The sequence below is a fragment of the Balaenoptera ricei genome, chromosome 15, assembly GCF_028023285.1.
Source record: "Balaenoptera ricei isolate mBalRic1 chromosome 15, mBalRic1.hap2, whole genome shotgun sequence".
NCBI classification, from domain to species: Eukaryota; Metazoa; Chordata; class Mammalia; order Artiodactyla; family Balaenopteridae; genus Balaenoptera; species Balaenoptera ricei.
In genome coordinates, this window is record NC_082653.1 from 86,106,598 (window position 1) to 86,113,492 (window position 6,895).

The 6,895-nt window shown below is 47.9% G+C and overlaps 1 long non-coding RNA gene across 1 annotated transcript; it reads right to left on the reverse strand.

Moving 5' to 3' along the window:
- Positions 1-142: 142 nt before the first annotated feature.
- Positions 143-1,631, reverse strand: LOC132349817 (uncharacterized). Its single transcript, XR_009497752.1, has 3 exons — positions 1,405-1,631; positions 783-994; positions 143-283 (listed from the first exon to the last, which is right to left on the reverse strand). It is a non-coding gene; the product is annotated as an uncharacterized LOC132349817 (long non-coding RNA).
- Between the last annotated feature and the right edge of the window lie 5,264 nt (positions 1,632-6,895).

Consider the following 6,895-nt stretch of genomic DNA (forward strand, 5'->3'; position numbering starts at 1 on the left):
CCCTGTCCCCGGCCCTGCCCGGTCCTTCCCCGCCCTTCCTGGCTGTGTGACCTGGGCAGGCCGCCTGCCTGCTCTGAGCCGGGTCCTCGCCTGTACGGCGGGGCACAGATGGGTGGTCACGCAAGTGAAATACTGACCTTCCCTGGCTGCGTCCTTGGCCCTTGTTGACCCCGCGGGGCAGTGTCGCCTGGCCCTGAAGCGAGCCTTAAACATTTCCGTCCACCCGTGTTGACGAGTGGGTGAACAAAATGTGGTATCTACCCGCAGTGGAATACTATTCAGCCTTAAAAAGCAACGGAATAAAATTTGTGTTATGTATATTTTAATCACAGTATGACATGTGCTGGATGCTGGACATGTGCTTGATCCACATGGAAGAATACTCCCGACACCGAGTTACACGTGCTGTATGATTCCACTTACAGACATCTCTAGAATAGGCAGATTCACAAGTAGCCAGGGGCTGGGGAGGGGACCGGGGAGTTTTGATAGGGACAGAGTCTCAGTTTGGGAGGATGAAAAAGTTCTCTAAAGGGATACTGGTGATGGTTGTACAACAATGTGAATGTACTTAATGCCCCAGAATCTACACTTAAAACCGGTTAAAGCAGTAAATTGCATGTTAACGTGTATTTTAAGCCCCCGCTCTCCCCCCCCCCCGCCCCCCATCAGTTCACGTTGTGCCTGAAAATATCCTTCCCATGTTTTAAAAGGCCTGGACCTCTCTCACCCTGCCTGTGTCATTTTGAACCCCTCTAGCCTCAACCTGGTGCTTTTCTTACCTGGAACACACCACCCTCCTCACTTCTTCTTGCGGTTCTCTCTGACAGAAATGTTTGTCCCTCTCATCTTTTCATGACTGTGTCCTTCTTTGTATATTCATTCATTTAATCAACATGTATCCATGCTTATCTTGTGCTAGGCTTTATACAAGGAGCAGGGGACACACAGGTGATCAAAGCAGGGAAGGGCTTTCCTCTCACAGACTTTGTATCTGGCAGAGAGCATAGTCAATAAACACAAACAGAAAAATATCAGATGGTTAAGTGCTTAAGAAACCCCTGGCGATGTGACAGCGGCTGGGGAGCGGAGATCTAATCTACATCAGGTGATTCTGAGGAGCTCTCTGAGGGCGGTTTGAACTGAGACCTTAGAAGATAAGGAGGCGGCCATGGAAGATGGGGGGAGGGAGGGGAATTTCCAGGGAGAGAGAGGAAGCTAGTGGAAAAAACCCTGAGGCCAGAACCATTTCAGTGTGTTTTAGGAACTGAAAAAAGGGCAGGTGGTAGGAGCCCGTGAGCAAGGGAGAGGTTTAAGAAGTGAGGGCAGAGAGATAGGTGCTCCCATTACTAAAACCATGGAACAAATTACCCTCAAACTTGTAAAACAACTTATTTGACTCACGATTTGATGGCTCAGCAGTTCGTTGAGGGCTCAGCCAGGCATTTCTTGCTTGTGGGGGGGGGTGGTCTATGCGGTGACCATGAGATAGTGGTGGGGCTGTGGGCAGCTGAAGGCTGGACGGGGCTGGATGTCCAGGTTGGCAGGCGACACTGGCTGTCAGCTGGGAGCTCAGATGGGGCTGCCCGTCTGTGGCTTCCTCCACGTGGTGATCTCAGATGAAGTGCTCTTCTTGCAAAGCAAGGCTCCCAGGGGAACCAGGTGGAAAGGACACCGCCTTTTAAGACTTATCCTTGAAAGTCACGTAGTCTCATTTTTGTCATACTTGGTTGGTCGGAGCAATCAGAAACCCGCACAGATTCAAGGAGAGGGGGAAAAAGAAAAAATGACATGAATGCATTTCTACCCTAGATTCCTAGATTCTCAAACCAGTCCATAAGCACCCTCTGGGAAATGTATGGACTGATCGTCATCAAAAATAGTTAAACACAACCGTACCCAATCTAGCATTATGTATTTACTCTTTTAGACTATAACTAATTTAGTGTTACTTTAGTATTGCTTCAAGAATAGCTCACGTAATGTTGGTGGAGATAGGGGGAAAAAAAAAAAGCAGAGGGGATGGAGACCCCACCTCTCAGCGAGAGGAGTGTCGAAGATTTTTGGAGCCAGGTTTTAAAATCACTGCACAGGTGATCTTAGCTCTTTGTACAGGTGGAGAAAATGATGCTTCCAGGCCAAGTGACTTGCCCAATGTCACAGGGCCGAGCAGGGCTGGGCTGAGTGAGCCAGGCCCCTCCCACATCTTTCCTACCCTTCTGGGCTCCAGCCACAGGGAAGGGAGGCTTCAGGATCAGAGTCTCACGACCCGGTTTTGGCTCAGACGTCTCCTCAGAGAGGCCTTTGGAACACTGCCCTGTTCAAGTAGCGCACAGCCCACTGGTTCATGACCCTGATTTAGTGCCTTCACAGCCCTTATCACTCGGATTATGGGTTCATTGTCTTGCCCGCTCCCGGGAGCCTCGTGTGTCTCTCACCGCTGCCTTTGCAGCCTCCAGCTGGGGCTTAGCCCGCAAGAAGCATCGATGAAGCCCCCGCAAGGAGCCTATGGGTTTAACGCAAGGTTGGCTCGGCCGGTGCACCCGGCCTTCCTAACTGCCGCCTGAGACAGCCATATAGACATAAACGTGGTCCTCCCAGCAACCCTTAGGCCCATTTTATAGAATAGGAAATAAAGGCTCTGGAAGGGAGAAGCAGGATTCAAGATGCGGACTGGATCGTTTTTCCACTGATGACAGCCCTCTCCCCCTCTCCCAAACTTGTCACGGGTTAAAGAGGCAGTAAGTGGGAGGCTTTAGTCGACTGTGGGGTCCGACGGGGATGACTGTGAGGGGTCTATATTAAAATATGTGTGTCTGGGGACTTCCCTGGCGGTCCAGTGGTTAAGACTCGCGCTTCCACTGCAGGGGGTGAGGGTTCGATCCCTGTTTGGGGAACTAAGATGCCACGTGCCACGCAGTGCGGCCAAAAAAAAAAAAAAAGTGTGTCTGTTTACATCACACTTTATCTCTGAAAGGACAGAGGCTTGCCACACCCTTTGGTGACATCTCCTTCCTCAGTGGAGCCAATGGTTGATTTTAGAAGAAGACCCTCGGGGAGTCTATCTGAAGGGTGTTGGCAAGTTTCATCACCGGCCAGCAGGATGGGGAGGCCCGGCCGGGCCCATGGTCCCAAGGATCCAACAGGAAAAACCCTTGGTCTCCCTACCTCATGTGACTTGTCCCCCTGCCAGCAGAGTGGAGCAACTGGCGGAGTCCCAGACACCACTCCTCTGAGTGTGCCACAAAGAGCTTGTAAGATATGCGGGGGCCAACATGTAATTACAGGATCCCAGACTTGGAGACAATTCTGCTGGTGCAGGAGCCGTGAGGCCATTAATGCCACTTGTGACACGAGTCCACAGTAATGGGAAACAGCTTCACTGAAGCATCTATTTTTTTTCTTTCATTTTTATTGAGATATAATTGACACAGCGCTATGTAAGTTTGAAGCGTCTATTTTTAAAAATTTAGCTTTCCCTACCCACCAAATTGTAATTTGTTCAGAATTTTTAAACCTTATTTTTTGGCTCAGTTTCCTCCGGCTCTGCCTCACTCCCCCAAATTTGGAGAAAATCTATGAACTCCTTCAATATCAAGGTATATATCTATCCCTGGAATGGTATCCCTTTTTTCCGCTTTTTGACAGAAAAAGTCCATTACACACACACACAAGTACAATGTAACTTTGCATAAGTAGTATGATCTTGTAGTAATAAACAGAGTTTGGCTGCTGAACATGAGAACACATTATAGGGTATAGGTTTGGAATTCTAACATTTAATAACGTTGGAGCACGTTATTGGAGACATTTAATGGAGACACGTAAATGGAGACATTTAATAATGTCTAAAGCAATGATCCTCCAAATGAAGGCTGAGGACCACTCCTGGTCTGTCCAATGTTTACTGGTCTCTGACAAAAAAGTACGGAAATCGGAAATAAGCATTTAGAAACTTCTTTAGCAATTTGGCCTTTTAACGACATCCAGGAGTGGATTCTGTAGACGTCATTTATTTTACAAAACACATTGGGAAGAAGACTGAAGCCTGGTCCTTCACCACACATAGAACTCACCTAAAATTTTTTGTACATGATGTGAGCTCTACCTAGAAACCCAAGACAGTTGGAAAACTACCATAAGGGTGGGTATATAGCAAAAAAAAAAAAAAAAAAGAAAGAAAACTGATAGAAGCTCTATATACAAATAATACCTCCTTATAAAATAGAAGATCCCTTGTACAGTAGAAGCTAAAATGAAAATACCCAGGAATAAATGAAAAACTGTGCAAAATCTTTATGATTGATTTTTCTCCCTTTAAAAACCGGAAGACACAAGGAATTTTCTTGACAAAATTGAGGTGTTTTAGCTGACTAAGTAGGACTCTGACCACTTTGCAATAGTCCAAAAGAACATCCAAGAAAGCCAAGGTGTGGGTCCAGGAACTCATGGCTTCTTGAAGAGACTGAAAAACACATGTCTGCCTCTATGAATCTGCCTATTCCAGATATTTCATGTAAAGGGATCATACGCTATTGTTCTTTCCTGTCTAGCCTCTCATTTAGCTTATAATGTTTTCAAGGTTCGTCCATGGTGTCGCATGCATCACTACTCCATTCCTTTTTATGGGTGAATAATATTCCATTGTGTGGATCGACCACATGTTGTTTATCCATTCATCTATTGGTGGACACTTGGGTTGTGTCTATATTTTGGCTGTTGTCAATAATGCTGCAATGAACATGCATGAACAAATATGTGAATTCCCATTTTCAATTCTTTGGAGTGTATCCCTAGGAGTGGAATTGCTGGGTCATATGGTAGCTCCATTTTAACTTTTGGAGGAACTGTCAGACTGTCTTACAGCATTACACCGTTCTACATCCCATCGGCAATGTGCGAGGGTCCCAATTTCTGCCCATCCTCACTGGCACCTGTTATTTTCCACTGTTACGATGAGATCCATCCTGGTAGGTGGGAGGTGGCATGTCACTGTGGTTTTCTCCTGCGTTTCCCTACTGATTAGTGATGTTGAGCATCTTTTCCTGTGCTTGTTGGCTATTTGTATATCTTCCCTGGAGAAAAAATCTCCAATAGATATTAAGAAAAAAATTAGCAAAACTTAATAAAATATTGATAAAGTATTCTAATAGAAAGCAACTTTTCTATTAGAATCACCTGGGGAATTTTTTTAAATCCCTGATATGCAGGTTGCAGCCAGTACAGATTAAATCGGGGTCTGTAGGGATTCCCACATCAGTAATTTTTTTTTTTTTAAAGCTTCCCGGGTGGTTTCAATGTGCACCTGAGCTTAAGGACCATGGTTCTTGAGCAGAGCATCTCAGACTTTACCATGTCTATGAATCACCTACAGATCTGGTTCAAAGGCAGGTTGTGATCCAGAAGGTCGGGAGTGGAGCCTGAGACTCTATTTCTAACAAGCTCCCAGGTGGTGCTGATGCTGCCCAAATGGGAACAGCATCATGAATAGCAAAACCCTCCCGGGGCTGCTGATGTCGGGGCTGCTGGCCCTTGGACCACAACTTGAATATAGCGGACGGACTGCTGCATCAGACCAGCAGCACCAGCATCTGGCATTTGCTAGGAATGTAGACTCTCAGGCCCCACCCCAGGCCACGGCCACGGAATCTGCATTTTACACGATTCCGGGTGCTTGCCAGGCGCGTCACCCTGGGATCAGCACTGGTCTGGCGCTGTGGTCTCCCCAGCTTGTGGAGTAGGAGGCAGGCAGTGGGTGTCACCACTGCACAGCAACGATGAGCAAATGCTTCTCTAGTGCTCTGACCTTTCTCGGACCAAAAGCTCTGATTATGAGGGTGATTCTGCGGTTCCAGCCAAGTTGGCCGCACCTTTGATCATCTCGGAGGGCCCTGGTGCCCTGGAGATGGCACTGCAGGCTGGGAATTGAACAGGACCGAGCTGAGAAAAACTGCAGCAGCTTCTCCCTGACTTCTTGCCAATCGGTCCAGCTGTAACCGCCAGGACTGGCCGGGGCTCTCCCAGGGGGTCCTCCCCTGACCTCTGGCTTCCCAGATAAATGGGGGGTGTGAGTCACCCCAGCAACCCCTCCCTGTGAGATTCTCTAACAGGACGACTTGGACGGACACTGGTGGGAGGTTCACGTTTATTGGCTGGAACCGGAGAGCGTTCATTCAATTAGTCAAGCAGCATTTATTGATTGATTACTGTGTGACGGGCAGCCCGCTAAGTGCTGGGGACACAGATCCAGGGCAAAGAAAACAGTCGGTGATGAAGAGTCACCCAAATGCATGAAAACTATGAACAAGTGCTACCGAGGAGAGCTGCCCGGTGCTCAGAACGGATAGAAGAAGGGGTTTTGACCTTGTCTGGGAGGAGAGATCTAAGGGATAAACAAGGAGCAGACAGCTCTGCGGAGTGGGGTGGGCAGGAAGCAAGCGCAGTGACTGTAAAACATAAAGCATGGCTCTGTGTATCTGCACGAACGACAGATTTCCTTAGTTTCCCCTTCTCCCTGGTGACAACTAGTCTTGGCCAAGCAAAGCTGGAGTTTATGGGCCATTGTGTCACTCGGAAAGTGCCATAAGCTCTCCTATAGGGATGGCCCCAAACTCCGGGGCAATCCCTGACCTCAAAGCAATCAGCATGTGCTCCCTGAGTGTGTATCTTGTGCAAGATGTGGCTCCGGGTCATCCCGAGAAGTGCTAGCTGGGCTCTTATTTGCAAAGAGCCACTGATTTTATTGCAAAGATTGGAAACTACCAAGGAAAGGAAAAAGAACCATGCATCACGGTTTACAAAACGGCCGCTTTGGGAGTTCAGAGGAAAGGAGGTGCTGAGGGAGAAGGGGGTGGTCTAGTGGGGTGGGGGGCAGGGTGGGCCGGGTGGGAATACA